The sequence below is a fragment of the Macaca fascicularis genome, chromosome 13, assembly GCF_037993035.2.
Source record: "Macaca fascicularis isolate 582-1 chromosome 13, T2T-MFA8v1.1".
Classification (NCBI taxonomy): Eukaryota; Metazoa; Chordata; class Mammalia; order Primates; family Cercopithecidae; genus Macaca; species Macaca fascicularis.
In genome coordinates this window covers 98,868,375-98,891,599 of record NC_088387.1, presented here as the reverse complement: position 1 = coordinate 98,891,599, position 23,225 = coordinate 98,868,375, and the positions used below count along the sequence as shown (strand labels likewise).

General features: G+C 47.7%; 1 protein-coding gene and 1 long non-coding RNA gene across 5 annotated transcripts in view; both read left to right on the top strand.

Annotated features, from left to right (window-relative positions):
• Nucleotides 1-3,567: 3,567 nt before the first annotated feature.
• On the top strand, nucleotides 3,568-6,236 carry LOC102144808 (uncharacterized). Its single transcript, XR_283502.5, has 2 exons — nucleotides 3,568-3,770; nucleotides 4,940-6,236. It is a non-coding gene; the product is annotated as an uncharacterized lncRNA (long non-coding RNA).
• A 1,704-nt stretch (nucleotides 6,237-7,940) lies between these two features.
• KLHL29 (kelch like family member 29) overlaps nucleotides 7,941-23,225 on the top strand; it is a 324,637-nt gene continuing 309,352 nt past the window's right edge. For 3 of the 4 annotated variants that reach the window (XM_045369708.3, XM_074012236.1, XM_065527664.2), the window contains exon 1: nucleotides 8,494-8,546. The gene's annotated coding sequence lies outside the window, so the exon portion shown is untranslated. Of the gene's footprint in view, nucleotides 8,547-23,225 lie in introns of all 4 variants that reach the window. The other variant, XM_005576453.4, reaches the window with a different exon arrangement.

Genomic DNA, 23,225 nt, shown 5'->3' with positions numbered 1-23,225 from the left:
CAAGATGCAGCCATCATCTAGGAATGCCCGGAGCTTCCTAGAGCAAGGCACTGTTCAACTTCCACTCTGGTTTTGAGACAGATGAAGCTTTAGCCTTCATCTAACCGGACTCCCTCCTTCTATATGTCTGCATGAAAATTATTACATATTTAAATATGTACATATTTACATATAAAAATACGTAATATTTTTAAATATTACTAAATATTTAAAATAAAAAGAAATAAGAAAAATAGAGTTTTAAACCGTGTCTGTTGCATAGTAAGTGCTGAACTAATATCTGCTTTTGCTGACATTGTCATCATTCGTACATCGTTATTTCACGTACTGTCGCCCCAACTCAACGTTCCATTGCTTTTGAACAATACATACACATGAACTGCCACACCTCAATTTTGATTCCCAGTAAAACTGGCCTTGAGGATAATGATAAGTCATAGCTGTACCCTTTTAAAATCTCAAATTCAGTTTAATTGAATTTGCCTGTAGACTGCCGGGCACAGTGTCTCACGCCTATAATCCCAGAACTTTGGGAGGCCAAGGCAGGTGGATCACTTAAGACCAGGAGTTCCAGACTAACCTGGTCAACATGGAGAAACCCCATCTGTACTAAAAATGAGCCGGGTGTGGTGGCACACTCGTGTAATCCCAGCTACTCGGAAGGATGAGTCATGAGAATCGCTTGTACCTGGAAGCAGAGGTTGCAGTGAGCCAAGATCGCACCACTGCACTCTAGGCTGGGCACAGGGTGAAACTGTGTCTCAAAAAAAAAAAAAAAAAAAAAAAGAATTTACCTGTAGATTGGTATAGAAATATCTTAGATTTCAAATCTTGTTCTGACTCTTTCCTAAACCTGTCTATTTTCCTATTTAAATTCTGGGTGTATCTAGTGAAATTTTACATTAGCCAGAACTCTCTAATTTTGAAATTGTCCTGAAGCCATATCGACATTATTGAGGGTTTAGACTTTAACTAGAAAATACTCATTGCATTCTAGGAAAATTCACAGCCACCTAAAGGAGATGTGTCTGATTTGCAATCATTTCCCTGAATCTGCAATAAATGAATCTACAAAGGATTGAAAATTTTTTAACAAAAATTGTCTGATAAATATTTTGTAAGGGTTTGAGAGTAGTGAAAAATGTTAACATAACAGGCCTATAGCGTTACTACTTTTCCACAGTTAGCATTTGTTTCCAATAGTCTAGAGGAGAAACCTTTTATCTCAACAATACTACATTCTTCCATTTGTAATAGTCTCTGATTTTTAAGCAGTTACTATTCAAAACATTTTATAACCTGATAGAAATATTCCTTTCTTTATACAGTCAGGTAACCCGGCATACTTGCACTATTTTCCTTAGAGCCTAATTGTGGCAAACCATTCATCGTGAGTGCCTGAGGCCTCTACCTCATCACCTGTCTGTTCTGTTTCATTCCTAAAAGGCTTCTTTTGCCCCATGTTTTAACCTGTGAGTTGCTCAAGGCCTCTTGGAAGTAGGTAGGTGATACATCTTAAATAAATGAAAATAAATTAGTGTGTTTCTGACCAGTTGGATGTGAACTGAATTTCCAGTAAATCAGCCACAGATTAAGTATCTAAGGGAATAGGTTCACTCAAGGGAAGCCCATGCATCCTTTTGTGATGCAAACTAGAAAATCCTTCTGCTTTACAATTTTGAATTTTCATATATCATATTTTCTTACAGTAAGGTACACCTGGACCAGATGGTGGCTTGTATCACAGACTTTAGGCTATTTTTAAGACCCTCAGTAAATATTCAGCAGGTACCCTGGTGAAATCATCACTTCCTTGTCACCCTCTGTTCCCTGGGCGTGAAGCCTCAGCAATGCTGTTGACGTTCATGTTTCCACTAGGTGTGGTCTCACAGATGTTTCCCCCTGGACCCCTCAGCATAGAAAACGTGTGCAGCTCCACAGATTCTGGTAGGGGTGAACATGAAGAGGAGACACGGATTTACATAGTCCAGAGGACCCAAAATAGCTGAAACCATTAGATACTTCACACCGTAAACCAAGGTTAATCTCAAACTCTGAGGCTGCATGAAACGTGACCCCCAACACTTCCATCTGCAGGGAGAATAGTGAATGTGTGTCTTGGAAGACAGGCTGTCATTTGCTTGTGACCATGACAGGCTACTTCAGTTGTGGGGGTACGGTGATTGCCAGTAACTCTGGAGACAGAGCCCTGGACCCAGGTGTGTTCAATAAATTGCTGATGAAAATGAGATTCACTGCCAAGGCTCCACGAGGTCATCCAGTCTCCTCCTGCTGTGCTCCACGTGCAGCCCGTGTGGACTGGGTTCCCTCTCAGGCTGCCTGGGTCCCAGCAGAGGGCAGAGGACAGTGGAGGGCCCTTGTCCTGGGGACAGTCAAGGCAGAGCAGTCACCACTTGTGCTGGGTGAGTGGTCACTGGCCTTCCCCTGGCCCTACTGGGGGCTCCAAAATGACCATAATCACAAGCCTGATACTGGCCCTAAGTCCTACTGAAAACCCAGAGGGAGATGGAAACAGTGGCACTGATGGATTCTAAAGCTGAACAGGAGGTAGGTGGGAACCTTACCTCTTTTTTCTTAAAAACAGCTTAAAAATACTTTTATACCAAGAGCTATCAGGGCTCAATCATCTCTCAAAAGTCTCCTGAATTTTGGCCAGACGTAGTGGCTCAGGCCTGTAATCCCAGCACTTTGGGAGGCAGAGGCAGGCAGATCACTTGAGGTCAGGAGTTCGAGAGCAGCCTGGCCAACATGGTGAAACTTCATCTCTACTAAAAATAAAAATAAAAATTCGCTGGCGTGGTGGTGCACACCTGTAGTCTCAGCTACGTGGGAGGCTAAGGCAGAAGAATCTCTTGAACCTGGAAGGTAGAGGTTGCAGTGGGCCAAGATCGTGCCACTGCACTCCAGCCTGGGTGATAGAGTGAGATTCTGTCTCAAAAAAAAAAAAAAGTCTCCTGAATTGTATCATTAGTGAACATGCTTCAATGAGTGTAAAAAAAAAAATCACTCTAAAATTCAAACTAAATTTTCCTTGCAATCTATCCTAACAATCATCTGGGTCTTATTTTTAATAATCTGTCATAGAGGAACACCAGCCCCTTTAACACTGAAAAAGGAAAGTGACATTTCAATCACTGTCAACAATTTAACAACCAATAAATATATACTGATCAACTCTTCAGTCCATTCCTCTGGACACCATGGATGAAGAATCACATTACCAATGGAGAGAGCAGAAGCTGCTCTCTTAAAACGCCCAAGCAGTGTCTCATGTCAGTTTGGGAGTCAGAGCCACCCAGGAAAATTGTTAGTGGCTCCGTTTAATTAGCACTCCTGCCACCTGCAAACAAGTGGTACTAAAAAAAGGTGCTGAATTCTTGCCATTGAGAATGCCAAAAAAAGACACCACTGGTTTCATTCTGACTACTAGAATCTAATATTTCACTGATTTGGCGGGCAGGGGGCGGGGGGAGGAGGGAGGAAGAAAATACACTTTCACTTTCACCCAAAGGAAATGACTTAACAAGTCACGTTTTAGAAAGGATCATATGGTAATGAGTCCTGCGATCCAGCAATCCTCCCTCCCCCGACCTCCTGGCCTCTGCCTTCCCCTCTGCCTGGTCTGGGCTCCCTCTGCCTCCCACAGAAACTGCCTTCTCCTCAGGTCCACTCTTAGACCTTCCTCCACCAGGAAGCCATCCGGAATCGTCTCTGTAACCCCACAACACTTGAGAGTCTCTTCCCCACAGGTAAGCACTAAGTTATATTTCTTGATAACAACTGCTATTACCTTAACCCTTGTCAAGAACAAGAGCCAAGTATTGTAATAGGAAACCTTGACCACCTTTTGGAAAATAGGCAGGGTAAAAGTGATTGGCATATAAGCCGCTTTATACCTTCCCTGTCTTCCTGAGAGTTGCCAGCACAGAGTTGAGCAACCAAGCAGGTTCTCAGTAAATGGTTGATTGCATGATTGGCAAATGCCTTTGTGACACATCACAGAGCAGGTGGCCGTGGTGAAAATTTGGCAGCTGTGACTCCTTACTTCCTGCTTTAATCAACGTCGTGGGATTGAAATGCTGGACACACAGTAGGTGCTAAATAGATTTTTATGGATTGATTAACCACTGGAGGGACTGTGCCTTATGTGGGATTTATTAATGCTTTTGATGCCAAATAGGGGTAGTTCTAATAGAGCATAATGTGTTTTAAAAAAAAAACAAAAAAACAAAAAAACCCAGCAAACACAAAACCCCAACCAGGACAGAGGCTGGCAGCTGCTCTGTTTACACCCACTGTGCTCCTAGAAACAGATGTCCTGTCAAATCCGGAGGTTTCTGATGAGGCTTCCACTCTTCCGAGTGACCTGCGTGTTCAGTAATCAAAGGGGCCCATGCCCTTCTCCTGCATTAGTGCTCTCTGTTCTAAGACTGATCTCCAGTTATGTGTCTGGGGTAAAGACTTTTGCTGATGAAGGCAAAAATCAGCATCCACTGTGTCTACGCCAAGGGAAAAGCACTGGGCTAATGACAAAAGAAACTGCATTTGTGTGTTTGGTGTGGTAAAAAGAACAGAGGCTTTGGGAAAACCGGGCTCAAATTCCAGCACTGTCACTTACTGTGTGATTGCAGGTGCTCATCTACCCTCTGGTGAACTCGGTTCATCATTCATCACCTACCTCTCTGGAACTCAGTTTTGGGGCTGATAATACCGATTCCACAGGTTGCTGTGAGGATTATCAGGATATCATGGGTAGAGTTCTTGGCACAGTGCTGACACATAGTAGCCACTGGGTAAAGGTCCTTTTGTTGTGGCTATTACTATAAACACAGATAAGGACAGAAGTCCACCTTGGCCACTGTGGGTTCATGTGGCGCCCCAGGTGATCCTGATGTGACTTCCTCTGGTTCCTCCTTAGGTGACAGTGGCCTTTGCAGCACAAGTCCTTGTCTGATGGACTGCACAGATAATGGTCTGTGATCTGAGTGGGGAATGGATGTTCTGGAGTGTTCCAGTCCACTTCCCTATGCACTATGAGTCTGCTCCTTCACTACCCATCTGCTTGGAGTGTACACATTAGCCCTGATCCCAGTGCCCAGCTTGGGGCTCAGGACAGGGAGGGTTGGCTTTTGGAGTACACACCACCAAGTTGATCCTGTGCTTCATGGAGAAATCTCTGACCATGGTGGAAGAGGTTCCTGGGCACAACACACGAGTCCCATGAACCACACAGAGAGATCCATGCCAATCACGGGGCCCATCCCATGGGCCACAGAGCAGAGCAAAGAATGACCCAGAAAAGATCCCAGACTCCAGCAAGATCTACGTAGAGAGAGAGAGACAGAGGAGACTCCTGACACAATGCAAATCCAGTTTATGTTGCCAAGACACTAGATGCGCTGGGACAGATCACGTGAACAACAGCACTCTGAAATGGAGTTCATGTGCAGACCAGCGCAGACCCTTCATAAATGACTGTGTCCACACTAAACAGCTCCCAGCAGGGCAGCTGGGCAGAGCATTAATGACAAGGAAGGCCTTGGTATCTAACTCTGGAAATCCTTATTTGCATTCAGGCTCTGAGGGATAAAACGAGGATGGGTGAGGACAGGGTAGATAAGCCCACTGGGAGTCTAATTCACACAGCTTTTCTCATTCTCCCTGACAAGCTGGCTCACTTGGTGAGCTGTTACCAAACTCCAGCCCTGAAGACTTTACGGTGCTCCAGAACCAGCACCCTTCGCACCACCACGGCCCGAGGCGGTTCTCCTCTGGATGAGAACTCAACACAGCTCTCTTTTCTGATCCTGCCAGCAGGGAAACTGGGAGCATCCTTTCTCCTTCATCTGGAGAGGGAGCTGAAGAAGGATTCTTGGAGTGCCTATTTTCTTCTTGCAATTGAGGATCATTCAAAATCATCTGTAAGACACTGTGAGTGCCTCACATTGCCAGATCTTAACCTATCCCAGACCCTGCAAACCTTGGCCACATTTCTGTAGTGCCTACGGCTGTCTCATAGGGCGCTACTCCAGAAGGCGGCTGGGTGGACTTTTGTATGTTCAGTCAGTGGATCCATGGAGATTATCTCAGAGGACAGCTTCCTACAGCGTGGAGGAACAGATACACGCCTGTGGCTTTGTTCTCCTTCTTTTTGCGTTGAGTTGACCTGTGTATCAATTTGAAATCCCAAGAAATCCCTCTTTTTTCCATTTTGCTATCTGGTAGTCTTCTATCACTTTTCATTCACCATTTTAAGAACATAGTACTCAAGCCAAAGCTATCAATCACCTTCAGGTGTTGTCTGAGGACCCTTGGGGAGTTTTTCTCCTCCTCCTCCCACTCCTGCTCCCCTCTTTGGCACCTCTGTCATGCTCTCTTAAGGACACGCCAGTTTTCCCGGCTGTCCTCCTCATGAAGGGTGGTTTCCTCCCTGAAGTGCTCCGCTCTGTCCCCTCCCGAGTCCCCGGCTTCACACACACAAACTTTGTTGGATGTTTTTTCCAGGAAATTCAGTTATTCTGACACCAGTGGGCCATTTCCCCGGCATCCTCATTCCGTTTCTGACAGTGCTCCTGCTACCCTCAATAGATTATTATTATTTATTATTTATCAGCCACGACACTGTACTCTGCTTCCTACAAGATATTAAAGAAGACACAATCCGTGCGCTGAGTTTACAGCCAAGGAGAGCAGAGGCCTGGATCAGACATCACAGGGGGGAGCTGTGAGGAAGGGATTTACCGGCGCAGTCCTCCCTGGCCCTGGCAGATGGGGGCAGCGACTGGCAAAGCCCTCCCCAGGCCAGCTCCTCCCAGCTGGGCCTCCATAGCCAGCTCCCCACACTACCTACCGCACTCTCTCCCGAATTTCTAGCAAGGCCTCAGGCCTTTACCTGGGGAAGCAGAGGGAGGGTGGAGGATAAGGATAAGGCCCTCAGGCCTTTACATTCAGGCGGGGGTGGAGGAGGAGGGCGAGTACAGATATTTCCTCTGAAACTCAAAACCAGGTAAAGGGGAGGTAGGCGAGGAGGGAGAGGTTGGGGAATAAAAACCAGACCCGGAGAGCAGTCAGGGGTGGGGAAGATTGTGCCCAGAGTGGAATATTCTAGCATAAGGGAAAAGCCCTCATTGGGGGTCCCACACGCCTCCGGCCAAATCTCTTCTATTAGGGTTAGAAGTTAGGGTCCGTGTAGACAGCACGTGTAGACCGACAGGGGGTGGGACTGAGAAATCAGTGTAGACAGTGTGAGAGCCAGCGAGCTGTGGTGGGGGTGGGTAGTCAGTGTAGACATCAAAGGCTGGTCAGGCTGTTAAACAGAGAAGGCTTCGGGGATTCCTAAGGGTCAGTATGAACAGAAAAGTTCGCGCTCCTCGAGGAGAGGCAGGGCTGACTCAGAAGGCTGGTGGACACGATTTGCAGGGCTCTCCCTGGTCCTTCAGAGGGGTGGGCAATTCCTGCTTCTTTCCAAGGTTGGAGTGTTATAAGGAGGTCGGAAGCTGAAAGACGATTGGACTTTTCCTTCTCAAACTTTTCCGCCAGTTTCCTCAGGTGTTGAGAGCAGACGGGGAGCTCGCCTTGGTCCCGGTCCCCCAACCCTGAGCCGGCAGGGCCGGGAGGCAGCGGCGGAGAAGCCCGTGCCACGCGCCGTGCGTCTGCCGGGCGCGGCCGCGGAGCCAGGCGAGCCGGGGGCCACCGCGGGGGGCGGGGGCGGCGGACGGACGGAACGACAGATGCACCCGCGAGCACTCCGCTCCGGACCGGGCGCGCCGCGGCCAGGGATCCCTCCGGCCCGGGGAGCTGCGCGCCGGGCCGGGGGGCCCCGCCTCCCCCACCCGCCACCCCCGCCCACTCGGGCGCCCGTGATTGGCTCCGCCCGCCCCTGGCTGCGCGCCGAAGCCCGCCTCCCTCGCAGCTAAAGCAGACGGTACCCGGAGCGGAGCGAGCCAGAAGGGAGCATGGTCCCCGCGCCGCGGCCGCGCCAGCCCCCGCGCCGCCGCCGCCGTCCCCGCCACCGCGGATCTCGCCGCAGCTCCAGCCCCGGCCCCGGCTCCGCAGCGCCCGTCCGCAGCCCCGGCGGTCGCCGCGCCTGAGCGCAGCCCCCGCCCGGAGCCCGAGCCGCGAGCCCGGAGCCAGCCCCAACCCCGCGGCCGCCGCGGCTGCGGGGAGAGGGCGGGGGCGATGCTGCCGGAGCCGCCGCCGCCGCCGCCGCCTCGATGAGAGCCGCGCCGCACCGCGCATAGCCGCACAGGCTGACAGGCAGGAGGACCGACTTCCCTCTCCCGGGCATCCTCCCTGGGCTGCCGGGAGGCGGCGGCGGCGGAGGAGGAGGAGGAAGAACGAGGGGAGAAGGCGGAGAGCAGGAACGCGAGGAGGAGGACCTGGATCCGTTTCCTCCGGCCAGGACCCGAGCGGCCCCAGCCACCGCTACTCGCCGGCGCCGTCCGCTCTTCATCAGCCCTCCTGCGCCCACCCGCGACCCCGGGCTCTCTGCGCGTCGGGCCGGGGCCGGAGCCGCGCGGCCGGAGGTAAGAGCCGGGCCGGGCGGGAGCGCCTCGGATGCGGCGCTGAAGGGAGACCCAGGTCCTGGCCGCCGCGCGGGGCCGGGCCGGGCCGGGCGTGGGAGCGGGGCCGGAACCCGGAACGCTGGGCTCGGCTCCGGCGGCGGCGGCGGCGGAGACAGGAGCCTCCCGCGTCTGGACTCGCAGGCTGCAGGAGCCCTTGCGCCTGCGCTGCTCCAGGGGGAAAAAAAGGAGGGGGGGATAAAAACTTCCTGCCCCCGGGTGTGTATGCACTGGGGCTGCCTGGGGACACTGTCACGGTGGTCGGAGGTGCTGGAGGCGAGTGTGACCCCTGGCCGCAGCAGCCCCCCTTCTGGGCCCGGCGGCGCGCGCCCCTCTCCAGGCCACGTTCCCCTGAGCGGCCCAGGGCCCCGGCCGGGCAGGGGGCCTGGAGGCGCCAGAGGGCTGGCCCCCAGGGGCGGCCGCGCGCACTGCCCTTTGGGGATGTGCGCGCCTCTGTGCAGCGAGAAGACAGGTTGGGGTTTTCTGCCCCTCGCGTCCTCTGATCCCGCATTTGGGGACAGGGTCTCTTTACTCAATCTCAAGTAACTTTCGAGGTAGAGGAGCTCGAAAACCGTCGGGAGGGAACCGCACAGACCTTGTTGTGACCCCCCCGACACACAGACACACACACACACACACACTCTTGACATCTTGTGGGTGCCAGCGTGTTGTGGGGGAACGCGGAAAGGAGAGCTCACGGGGATGGCAAAGGAGCCAGGAGGTGGTGTCGGTGGGGAGGGGTTGTTGATGTGTGGGACAGGGTGGACCTGGAGATGTGTAGTGTGGGAGTGTGAACGCGCGCCCCAGTGGCCGCGTGGGGCCCGGGGTGGGGGGCCCAGGGCTCGCGTCCCGGTCTCCGTGGCCTGGAGCGGGCTGAGAGCGCGAGGGTTATCTGCGGTCGCCGCGCGGTTGCCCGCGCTGGACAGCGTCGGCCCCGGGCCCCGAGGGAGGGACGTGCTAGCCCGGGGCCGGAGCGCTGTGCTTGGAGCCGGAGTAGGTCGGAGGCGGCTCCCAGGGCAGGTCGCCTCTGCGTTGGCTGGGGAAGGCGGGGACGCGCTGCCTGCCTGCGGCCAGCCGTCTCGGAGGAGGGGGTGGCGGCCATGCGCGAGTCTCGGATGCCTGGGTCCGCCCGCTGAGAAGCCAGTTGTCGTCCCCGGGCTCTGGAACCGAGCGGCAGACGCGGTCCGTTGGCGGGCCCTCGCGCGGGCCCCCAGGGATACTGATGGGTGAGGAGCTGCCGCCGCCGCCGCTGCCATCCCTGCCGCTCTGCAAACGTTCTCCTCCCTCCCTCCCGAGCTTGCGCCGCGGCGCGCCCCGGGCGAATCGTGGACGCAGGTATTTATGTAGCATTAGGCGAGACCTCGGCGCTGGAGGGACCAGACCGTAGAGGACGCCCAGCTGCCGCTGCCCGCGAAACTTCCACTTCGGCAGCTCAGCGGCATCCCGGCCCCGCTGCTGCAGGTTCCAGCCTCTCTCCAGTCCAGCAAAGCTGGGATTCGGACCCCTCTTGCGATGACAGATCTGTCCTGGTTACGGCTTTATTTATCCTAGTTTCAGTCTCTTTAAAGCCGTCTGTCTAGTCACTACAGAGTTTCTTCTTCGCCGTGTGATCTTATCACTAACTCAGCCCTGGGAGGTCAGATTTGAGGAATTGCTTCATTTTCAGATGAATGACAGCAGACTTGTCTCACCTTACTCCTGATTTATTATTATTATTATTATTATTATTATTATTATTGAAGGTATAGAGCTTTTTAATTTTTTTGTGAGGAAGGAGAATGAACAATTTTATAGATTGTTCATTCTGACACTTAGAGAAAACATGTCCAGTAAGCACTGGTGAATACTTTAAAGGCTGGTTGGCATGCATGTATTTGATTAGTCCGTAATCTAGGTGTTTATACAGGTATGGAGCTGTGTGCTACTGATGAATAGTCTCCGTCCCATACATTGTGCTGTAGTGTACTTGATTTATCACCCTGCTATAAATCAGGGAATTACTAGCACGTGTGCCTTTAAACTCTATATGAATTTAATGGCATTAAATTGGTTTATGGGCTGATGCATCTAACCAATTTTAATAACTTTTCTGCACAAACAGCTTATAAACCGTATTTGCCTATGATTAAGAAAAACATTTTCTTCTCGGTCTCTCTATTTCTAGTGCGGTTATGGAAATTTATAGGTCTCCAACTTTCATTTGCAAGCAGCAATCCAAACGAAATACCTAGAGTTTTACTGAAATAAAATATCCTATGGTAGCCATGGTAACAAATAGATTAAGGGTTATTGGTTTTCATCTGAATGTGATGGGGGGTGGGGATCTAGTGTTGTGTCTTTTTAATTATGTTTCTAATGAGTGGTGGTCATACTTCAAGTACTCAGAGTGGAAGACAAGCAAGACTGAGAATTCAGTTTTGTGGGAGGTTTATTGAAACAAAGACTAGTAGAGCCCAGGAGAATGACTTCTGCTATCTGCAGCTCCTCATACCTAGAACAAAATGGATAAAAACCTTTTTTTTTGTTTTTCCGGTAGATGAGCATTCAGTCAGTCACTTTAAGACTGGAAAATGCATTTTGCTTATAAACTATTACCACAGGAACCTTAAAATCCAGCCTGTTTTCTAGGAATAAGCATGTTGGAAGTATGGCGGTTGGTGTGGATTCAGTGTCACCGTTGTTATCAACACCTGTCAGTTTAAGTGAGGCACATCATTAGTCTATTCAAATCTTGCCTATTTCAATATTCATGCATTTCCATGGTGATCCATTCATTTTTGTTTATTTAGTCAATCTTATAAATCTTTGGCATCAATTTTAGTTGTGCCATCTTTTTATTTCTTTTATCAATTGATTTGGCTACAAACCATTCCTAGTTTAAAGTATTTCCTTCTTTTTTCCTGCTAGTTTCTAAAAGCCTACACTATTCCCAGCTACATACAGATATAAAGGAGTTAATTTTTTTTTCATCGACTCAAATAGCACCCCTAATACTAATGTCATTTTTTTAGCATCTCATTTGATATGTATGTGTACATGGGTTATTTTTTTTTTCTTTTAGCAGGCTTACTGTAAAGCTTTCTCACTTTTTGGCTGGGAGATATCAATTCAGTCCAGCAGAACTAACTAAAGTTTGTCCTTCCTCCTTTTCCCTTCCTTCCTTTTTTTTCTTTCTTTCTTCTTCTTTTTTTTTTTTTTTTTTTTAATCCCAGTACTGTTGTGGCTTAGGGATTCTTTGTGTCATCGGTTGTATCTGGCTTGGAGAGACTTCGAGACTATATTATAGCCGGTCTGTCCTGGGGTCTTTTCTAGTAGTGGTCAAAGCCAGAAGGTTTCGGAACAGCAGAGGATTTTCCAAATATGATATATATTTAGTCACAGCATGTAGTATCCCTAGGATCATAGTAACATTGTAAGTCTACTGAACAGGCAGTTTTACTTAAATGCGAGTGGTGATTTTGCTCACCCGCTTTCAACTTAGCTTTCTAATGATGCAATCCCATGCTAATCACAGCCCTGTATATTTCAGAAATATCAAGGCAAGCATTAGCACGCTACTGACTTATTAGGATCAGGCAAAGTAATTGGAACACTTAAGTTCAAAGTCAGATGAAGAAATGGAATTATAACCAACTTTGTGATTCTATAATCAGTCAACTAAGTGCCTACTTGCGGGTAGGAGGAGGAAGAAACATCATGAATAAGAAATCCAGCCTTTAGTTGTGATGCATGAGGATAAACCAAGGCAGTTACTGTGTAAGAGGACTGGAGAACAAGAAATGTGTTAGTGAATGGGAGGACCGCGGAGCCCAGGAAGTTGAGGCTGCAGTGAACCGTGATCACGCCACTACACTGGGCGACAGAGCAAGACCCAGTCTCAGGAAAAAAAAAAAAAAAAAAAAAAAGATAGAAAGGAAAAAAGAGGGGGGGGGGATGTATTTGTAAACAGATAAATCATATTTTTTCCAGGCCTGTCTTAGCATCTTTCACTGTGCTAGACACATATCCACGCAAATGTTTGGAAGCTGGTAGAATATCTGTAGTTTGTGTAGAAGATAGTCAGTTTTTATTTCTTAAGTAATCTGGGGTCATCTCCTGATATGCTAAAAGATTAGGTAGCAGAATCCCTGGAATGTACTTTTGTCGAAAGTAGATTTTACCATAGAAAATGGTCTTAATTTTGGTTAAGAAGGAAAGATGTATCCCAATTCTTTACCTGCACCTTAGATCAAAAATGCTGAGATCAGGACCACCCTGAAAGCAAACTCCGTGGTTCTTCCACGGAGTTAAAGAAGTAAACAGGCTTACTTCTCCCACAGGAAACGCAGCCTGTGCTTTCTTCAAGGAAACCACTTGAAAACAGGAAAACTGAAACTGCCAATTAAGATGAGGCAAGTTGATCACTGGAAGTAGCAACAGAGTTCTTTGTGAAATCAATTTTATCGTTTGGGAGCATTTCCACCTTTAGGGTAGAAGGGGGAAGAGTTCTCATTTTCTGTGCAAGAGGGTATCTGCATAAAATTCAAGTAGTTCGGAGACTCTGGACTGTGCAGCAGCAGATGACGACTCACAAGCTGGAACAAGAACGGTGAGCATGTTTGTGGCGGGGGATCCAGTGTGCGCAAAGAAGACGGCCTCCAGGACATTTATAGGCTGCCATTAGCCTCACAGGTGTCTATTGTTATAATTTATAGGTTTTTGACATTTTAAAATCCTTGATCATTTTGAGGATATATGTATGTGTATATATATTTGTAAACAGATAATCACACCTGTATATACACAAACATACAGATATATATACACAAATATATATTGTCACTTTTTTTTAACCATGGTTTAAAAACACATAAAATTTACCATCTTTACGGTTTTTTTTTTGAGATGGAGTTTCACCCTGTCACTCAGGCTGGAGTGCAATGACACAATCTCGGCTCACTGCAACCCCTGCCTCCCGGGTTCATGCAATTCTCCTGCCTCAGCCTCCAGAGTAGCTGGGATTACAGGCACCTGCCACCACGCCCAGCAAATTTTTCGTGTTTTTAGTAGAGACGGGGTTTCATCATGTTGGCTAGGCTGGTCTAGAACTTCTGACCTCAGGTGATGTACCCACCTCGGCTTCCCAAAGTGCTGGGATTACAGGCGTGAGACACCTTTACCATTTTTAACTGTGCATTCGTAGCATTCACATTGTTGTGCAAGCAAGCTCCAGAACCCTTCATCTTGCAGAACTGAAAGTCTATACCCATTAAACATCATGTCCCCATTCCCACCTCCCTCAGCCCCTGACAGCTGCCATTCTACTTCCTGTTTATACATTTAACTACCTTAGATCCCTCACGTGAGTGGAATGATGCCACGTTCGTCCTTTTGTGATGGGCTTGTTAAATTTAGCATAATGTCTTACAGGTTTATCACATCTCGTGGCATGGGACAGGATTTCCTTCCTTTTTAGGGTTGAATAGTATTGCATTGCATGTATGGACTACATTTTGTTTGTCCATTCATCTGTTGATGGAGATTTGGATTGCTTCCGTGTTGTAGCTACTGGGAAAAATGCTGCTGTGAACAGGAGTATAAGACATCCCGCTTTCAGTACTTCTGGGTCTGTACCCAGAAGTGGAATTGCTGTTGTTTTGATTTTTTCTTCGTTTTGACATGGAGTTTTGCTTTTGTTGCCCAGGCTGGAGTGCAATGGTGCGATCTTGGCTCACTACCACCTTCGCCTCCCGGGTTCAAGGGTTCAAGCAATTCTTCTGCCTCAGCCTACCGAGGAGCTGGGATGACAGGCATGTGCTACTATGCGCGGCTAATTTTGTATTTTTAGTAGAGACGGGGTTTCTCCATGTTGGTCAGGCTGGTCTTGAACTCCCAACCTCAGGTGATCCGCCCGTCTCTGCCTCCCAAAGTTCACTCTGGGATTATAGGCGTGAGCCGCCACGCCCAGCCCTATTTTGACTTTTAACACTAACAAATTACATAAGTTTTCTATTGAAGAGACTCGGTGAGAATGCAGTCACACAGAATACTGTCCAATAAAGAATGCAGTAGATGTTACTGACATTTGTTCTTCCTTTTCTGTGTGTGCATTTCCTCCTGAGTCTCTCAGATCTCATGCTTCGCTTGGGGGCTTGTCCTAGTTGCAGTGATACTGCAGAGGGATTAGAAACACGGCTTCCTGTCCATGTTGAAGTCCCATCTCCAGTGCCTCCTAGCTGTGTGACCTTGAACAGATCCTTAATCTCACCCAGCCTCAGTTTTCTTTTTTTTTTTTTTTTTTTTTGAGACGGAGTCTCACGCTGTTGCCCAGGCTGGAGTGCAGTGGTGCGATCTCGGCTCACTGCAAGCTCCGCCTCCCGGGTTCCCGCCATTCTCCTGCCTCAGCCTCCTGAGTAGCTGGGACTACAGGCGCCCGCCACCGCGCCCGGCTAATTTTTTGTATTTTTAGTAGAGACGGGGTTTCACTGTGGTTTCGATCTCCTGACCTTGTGATCCGCCCGCCTCGGCCTCCCAAAGTGCTGGGATTACAGGCTTGAGCCACCGCGCCCGGCCAGTTTTCTTTTAAGAAATTGGAAGGAGCAGTAGTGGCTATCTAGGGTGGTTGTGAGGGTGAAAACAGATAACCTCCATAAACCCACATTACAGTGGCCTGGGGAAGTGCTCTACAAAGAGGGCTTAGGAAAATTAGCTGTGGAAGAAGAGAGAGCAGCAACCCCTAGAGATCTCAGAAACTGTAGATGTCAGTCCTGTTCAATTTCAATCATAAATGTTTTAATCGTACGCCAGGGCTTGTATATATATTGTGTTCTGTAAGTCTCACTATCAGTACTTATTCTGAAAAGCATAAGACATTTGCATCACAATTCCAATAGTTAAAAATACCCTTGAGTTGATTTGATGTGTGAACTTTTAATTCCATCTTTAGTGTCATAATTTTAGAGTTGATGTGAATTTTTGAGGTCAGCTAATCTACCTATTATTCAATCACCAAACCTTTATTAAGCCCCAATAATATAATAATAATAGCTTCCAGTTATGGCTGCTCACTGTATCCGAGTACTTTACATATATTATCTCTAATCCTCATATCAATGCTGCGAGGTAGGGATTATCCACATTTTACGAATGAAGATGAGGCTCAGAGGTAATCAACTGGCCCAAGGCCACAAACCTAGCCACGTTGTTCAGCTGGGTTTGAACACAGATCCCTCAGCTACCAGTCTGTCTGTGTTTTCCTTTCTACACACACATCCCTATTCGTGTGCACACATGCGCCTGTGTCTTTGTTTTTTCCCATGCATCTGCACCACTTCACACTGCCTATACCAGGTACTATGTTGACTTCACTAATTAACATTTTATGTAAAATCAATCTAGTAGAAGGAATGTGAGCTAAAATAACAGTATTAATCAAGTCTGAGCAACATTCATGATACCTTTTGGATTTGCACACCTGCTTCCATTTACTGTGGTTTCTGGAAGGCTAATGAGAAAAACTTGTAGGTGTTTGAATGGCATCTGTTTCCTTCTTGAGCCAGCATAGTAAATAAACAGCAAATCAAAGAATAAAAACAATGTAGAAAGGGTTAAGGATTCATCCAGAACTACTAACCATTGACCTGGGCTTGTTCATTTTTGCATACCAATGCATAGCCAGGCGCCTGGCACAAAACTCTTCCCCGTAAAAATGTTTGCCCAGAGAAGGTGTCAGATAACAGACATCAAAGCCGACTTTTTGGATGTTCTTTTCACTCCGTGGCTGTGTAGTCACATGTTCATGGCTTGTCATTGTGTGGAATTTTTGATGCTATATTTGGGCATATATCTATTAAATATGCTTATTGATGAATTCTAATCTGGATGGAATCTTCTAGGATTTATGACTTGAGACTTTGAAGACTAATTCTTTCTTGGAACTTCATCATTGCAGTGACAACCTGGGTCTCTCTGGTGCTTCTGAGCATCCATGCAGTCTGTCCTCTCTCAGGGACTTTCTTTGTGGGGTGTTGTCCCCGCTCAGATTTCAAAATTTGTAGTAGTTCATAAAAGCCTCGTTTTAAGGAAAAAATGAAACACCTGGAAATCACAGAGGCAGTTTGGGAAGGGCGATAACACTGTATTTTCCAACTTCTTCTGTTCTATTTTTATTCTTTATATTAGTTTTTTCTCGAGATGGGTGTGAACAGAGCTTGGAGCACACACCACAAAAATGTGTTTGCTCTGTTTTAACTCTTTCAACCCACGTTCAGTCAAGGAGGGACTTCTTCATTTTGAGATTCTCCTTGAGAAAGGCGTGGCTGCAGTGCCTGGGATCTGGACCACACAGGAGGTGAGGGGTGGCGGGAGGCTGGCCCTGCCTGACTGCTGGCCCGGCACTGGCACGGTCACTCCTGTGTAGCTCTGCTGCTGCCCCTCCCTCCCTGCTGGGCTTGTAACGTCAAGCACGAAGCTTCCTCTTCTTGAGGCTTCCCCGCAAAGCTCCTAGAAGCAAGTTGGAGGTGTGGGCGGTGAAGGAAGAGCAGACAAGAGGACCCTGTATCTCGGTTTTGTGCAAAGCAACCGCCAAAGGCTTAGACCAAATTAAAGACCCAACAGCTGCCAGAACATCCCTTTTTCCTTTTGGTCATTTAGTAACACGGAGAAGTGGTGAGGAATGGTGAAATTCGATTAAAAACAAAAAACAAAAACAATCTTCCCTTTCTCCTTTACCTTCACTTTTCATATCTTCCAACTTTAAGCATCTGCTTCTGGATCAAACCTGCAGCTGAGCTTAGCCTCCCAAGGAACTTTAAGGATATATATTCAGCTCCTGGAGCTTCTAAATGAGGATAGATTCAATAACTGTTTGTTGAGAAGGCACAGTGGGAAGAGTACTGCCTTTCCTGTGGCATCTCATGTTTGCTCCCCTTGTCGCATGGGTGACTTCACAGTGGTGGTCTTCCTATTCTGCAGCTGATGTAGAGAGACCCAAGCGTTTGCCCAAGGTCAGATCAACAAACATGGGTGCCAGGCCTATGATGGGTGCTGGGTGGGTTACAGGGAGGAAGGAGCCTGTCCTCCAGACACCTGCCTACCTATGGAGAAGGAAGAGAGCCAATATTCCCTTTTCTAGGGAATATAAATTGCCTATTTGAAAAAAGAAATAATCACATGTTTAGCCACATTGCTCACTGATTATCACAGTTGACATAATAAGTTGAGGTCCAGCTAATTTTCTTTTCAAGTGTGAAATAAATTTAAAGAGACTCACCAGTATGATTTCAAGTACCTTCAGACTTAAATGTGCTGGCCTCATCTTTGCAAATGGAACAAAAATTCAATTCTGAATTTGCCTGCAAGGCTTAGGTCTATCTGACTCCTTTCTTTGTGGTCAGAAGGCTTCCTGGGGTGTGCTGATTTGGATCTATGACGATTGAATACTTGAGGATTAAATGAGTTCCTGTTTGCAAAGTGCTTAGAACTGTGCCAGCATATGCCAAATTGGTAACAACAGTGGTTATTTCTGGACTCATCTTGGGGATCATGGTCCTTGAAGGCAAGGACTTTGTCTTTTAGCCTTGGTCCTGGCACAGACTGGGTATTCATTGTTCAGATACTGTGAGCTCAATGAAGTGTGCTGAGGTGATACAGGAAGGAGACAGAGCACCCCATCTAACCAGGAAGTCCATGGAAATGAGTGGTCCAGTCCAGGAATTTCCTTAGAAATTCTGTGAGACAGTCCAGAGCAGAGAGAATCAGGTCGTGAATGCTGCTGTGGCCATGACCCATAGGTCCACTGGGTTCTGCCTAACCACCTACATTGGCCGCTGCTGCTATTGACTTGTCTCTCCATCACGGTAGAGAGGGGTAGAAAATGGTGCTACTCCAGGTAGGGTCACAGATAGGTGTCTGTTTCTACACTGTTACCAGTATGTGCTGAGATAAAATAGGAATAAGCATTTAGAAACTACGATTGCAAGCCGAGCAAGGTGGCTCAAACCTGTAATCCCAGCACTTTGGGAGGCCAAGGTGTGCGGATCATGAGGGCAACAGTTTGAGACCAGCCTCATCAACATGGTGAAACCCCATCTCTACTAAAACTACAAAAATTAGCCAGACATGGTGGCATGTGCCTGTAATTCCAGCTCAGGAGGCTGAGACAGGAGAATCGCTTGAACCAGAGAGGCAGAGGTTGCAGTGAGCTGAGATGGTGCCACTGCACTGCAGCCTGGGCGACGAGCGAGACTCCGTCTCAAAAAAGAAAAAAAAAAAAAGAAACTCCGATTGCATTCAACACTGCCTTGGCAGCATGATGCCAAGGCTCCCCTCATTAGGTACAGACCAGTTTGGGTGGTCTCGGACTCACAGGGTGAGTTACCAGGAGAGCCATCTATGGTGTGAGTGTGGGCTAATCATGCAAGGTAGGGCCACATTTTGGTTCTTGACAGATTGGTGATGTAAACAAAAACCCAAAACCTGATCCTTCACCTCAGATAAGCATAAGAAACCTAGCTGCAGTTGTCTTGCCAAAGCAAGATGTGTCTCATGATTTTATAACACTTGGGTCTAGAATCCCTCATCAGTGAGGCCAACGTTGCCACCTTTAGGTTAACAAGTGGGCTGAATTCTGTCCAACTTAGTGTTGCTCACATTAGCAGGGGCAGCAGCCTGGTCTGTCTTGCCCGGAACTTGACTGGCATTATTGGTGACCATAAGGAGGGCTGCGTCCCCTACGTTTAGGTGCCTCCTCTGTCGGTCTCCTGGATGCTGAGTGAGAGCCTCAGGATCTTGGCTCGGGACGCTTGTACCCACCCACATACATCCTGAGGCCAATTTGTTGCAATGCTGCCTGTTTTGACCTCTTGAGACTTGGGTAGGCTATTTTGCCATTGAATTAGCTTATTTGTTTTGGGTCAGTTATTTTGCGATTGACTTAGCTTATTTAGCCAATATGAAGACATGTAAGATGAGCTTGCCCTGGCTTTTCAAACCAAAATTAAGGGCCATGGAATTTGGGAAATGTACATACCTCATTTGGAAGCTGGGCTGGTCGGACCAGGAGGCTGCGTGCAGTGCGCTTGTCCGGCTGATCCCTCTAGAGGAGAGCCTGCTGTAATCTCTTCGGTTCATGCTGTTCCAGCCAGCTTTAATCACCAAAACCAGTTTTAATCACCAAAACTTGAATAATATTCAAACTGCGAAAGGAACATATTTCTTGCTGAAACCTTTGCTAACAGGAAGCACCTAAGCTTCTCCGTCTACCCATCTATGGCAACATGTTGTAAAAAAAGAAGCACCTGAATGGCTTCATATGATGTGGGGAAACTGCCTTTTTCTACGATGATTCTCAGTTTTAAAATTTCCTCTCTTCCCCTAAAAAGAGAAAAATGATTTTCATGGAAAGCATGTTTCAGGGAAGTCGCTTTTTTCCTCTGTATAAGGTCACCACCTCACTTGTGACCTTGAGGGAGGCTTCCTTCCTGGCCCCAAGTGTCTGACAAGGTCTGCTCTAGTGGCCGCTGGGTAGAGGTCTGGCAGTGCGGGGGATTTGTGCTGTGAGACCTGGAAGGTACCTGTGACTGAGACAGAAGGAAGGTCACAGGCAGCCATGGAGAGCCTCATCAGGAGAGCAGCTCCTGCTGCTGCCTTGCTGGGATAAAGGCACACAAACGGCCCTCCCGTGGCAAGGGCTCCAGCCCCCATTCTAGATGAGGGCTGTAGCGATGGCCCCTGGCCCTTGCCCCTCCCCATGCGCTCTCCCTCACATCACTGAGTGAGCAGGGCTTTCCAGAGCCATGGCCTTGCTCAAGTTTTAAAATTTAAAGCTTGATTCTACAGACACCACAATAAGCCATATTTTTTCACAAGGACCCCTGGGGGAGGCAGCAAGGGTGGGGTGGTCACTCACTGACTGTGAAGTCACAATTTGACAGCTGTAACTGTCTGCTGTTTTTATTCCTGGTACACATCCCAGAATGCCTGGTCTCCAGAAACATTTTTCGATAGCTCAAATAGACACCTGAGCCAAGTCTCCTTGGTCCCAGGAAAATGGGAGGCAGTTGCCCATCGGGCTCTTACTCCTGTGCTGGGAGTGACCAGTGGGCCGCTGGGATGGGGTCAGGTGGAGGATGTGACACTACTGCCTGGGAACTGAGCATGCGGCAGTGGGGAGGGTGGGGCTTGGCTGTCAGGCCAGCACAACAGCAATTAAAACATACTTTCAATGCAACAAACAAATGCTTCTATTTAAAAATGGGCAAAGGACTTGAATAGACACCTCTCCAGAGAAGGTATACCAATGGCCAATAAGGACACAAAAAGATGGTCCACATCACTAATCAGTGGGGAAATGGAAGTCAAAACCACAATGAGATTACCGCTTCATGTCCATTAGCATGACTATAAACAACAACAGAAAATAGCAAGTGTTGGTGAGGTTGTGGAGAAACTGCAACCCTTATGCACTGCTCATGAAAATGCAAAATGGTGCAACCGCTATGGAAAACATTATGGCCATTCTTCAAAGAATTAAACATAGAATTATCATCTGATCTAGCAATTCTGCTTCTGAGCCTATACCCAAAAAAAGTGAAAGCTGGGACCTGAACAGATGTTCATACACCAGTGTTGCTCATAGCAACCACATTCACAATAGCCAAAAGGTAAAAGTAACCCAAGTGTCCATCAATGATGAATGAATAAACAAAATACACTAGATGCATACAATGGAAGATGATTTAGCCTTAAAAAGGAAGGAAGTTTTGATACACGCTATAGCGTGGATGAACCTTGAAGACATTATGCTAAGTGAAATAAGCCAGTCATGAAAGGACCAATACTGGAGGATTCCACTTACATGAGGTACTTAGAGTAGTATGGATTGGATTCACAGACAGAAGTAGAATGGTAGTTGCCAGGGGATGTGGGGAGAGAGCTATCATTTAATGGGCAAAGGGTTTCAGTTTAAGAAAATGAAATGCTCTGGAGATAGATGGTAGAGAAGGTTGAAAAACAATGTGCATGCAGGCTTTGCAGATGCTGCTGCCACTGCTGGATCCCCATACTGTCAGCCATGGTCAACCCTGCCATGTTCTTTGACATCGCTGTTGACGGTGAGCCCTTGGGCCACGTCTCCTTTGAGCTATTTGCAGACAAGATTCCAAAGACAGCAGAAAACTTTCATGCTCTGAGAACTGGAGAGGAAGGATTTGGTTATAAGGGTTTCTGCTTTCACAGAATTATTCCAGGGTTTTATGTGTCAGGGTGGTGACTTCACACGCCATATTGGCACTGGTGGCAAGTCTGTCTACAGGGAGAAATTTGATGAGGAGAACTTCATCCTAAAGCATACAGGCCCTGGCATCTTACCATGGCAAATGCTGGACCCAACATGAACGCTTCCCAGTTTTTCATCTGCACTGCCAAGACTGAGTGGTTGGATGGCAAGCATGTGGTCTTTGGCAAGGTGAAAGAGGGCATGAAGATTGTTGAGGCCATGGAGGGTCCAGGAATGGCAAGACCAGCAAGAAGATCACCACTGCTGACAGTGGACAACTCCAGTAAATTTGACTTGTGTTTTATCTTCATCACCCGACCATTCCTTTGTAGCTCAGGAGAGCACCTCTGCTCCCCATTTGCTCGCAGTATCCTAGAATCTTTGTGCTCTTGCTGTAGTTCCCTTTGCGTTCCATGTTTTCCTTGTTCCTTCCATGCCTAACTGGATTACAGAGTTAAATTTATGATTATGAAATAAAAACTAAATAGCAAAATAGTGTGCATGCACTTAATGCCACTGAACTGTACATTTAAACACGGTTAAAATGGTAAATGTTATGGCATGTATGTTTCATCACAATAAAAAAATAGATTTCCAAACATATTCCAAAGTGATTCTCCTAGTAAAGTCTTTTTAAAATTCACTTAGGAAAAAAATGTGTTTAACAATTTAGCAACTCTTCTAGGGCACTTGCCATGTTACCCGCTCTGTGCTGAGCATTGCATTGCATTTATTTATTATTCTTTTATTTGAAGTATACTTGTTGAGAAGCAACACAATGAAATCTACAGCCTCAAGTGTTCAGTTCACTGAGTTTCAATAATTGTGAGCCTGTGTAACTGTGTAACTGCATGATGAACCTGTGTCACTTTCATCACCCCAGAAAGTTCCCTCCTGCCTCCTTCTGGTCAACCCCCATCTGCTTTCCAACCACTTTCCGATGTCAGTCATCATGGGTTTCTGCCTGTTCTCGACGTTCTTGTAGACAGAAGCACACAGTTTGCACTCTTGTGTGCCTTGCTGGTCTTGTTCAGCCTGCCGTCTGCCGTTGACCTGTGCTGATGTATGTCCCTGGAGTTAACTCTACTGCTAGCTAGTACTCCATCCCATACACAGTTTGTGCATCCTTTCTCCTGTGGGTGGGCACTGGGATGGCACTGTGGTTTGGAGACCGCCGGCAGTGAGTGAAGATGTCAGCTGACCACTGGGGAGTGTCCAGGCAGAGTGGGCTTGCCACACTTCAAGTTTTCGGTGCTGGGGGTTTTGCTCTTTGACTGGCAGCCCACCCGGAGGTGAACAATCTCCAAGTAATGGTGTTTTGTTGGTTTACACTACAAGTATGACATCTAGCAGACCAGACACTTGTGTGCCACTGAGCAGATTTCTCC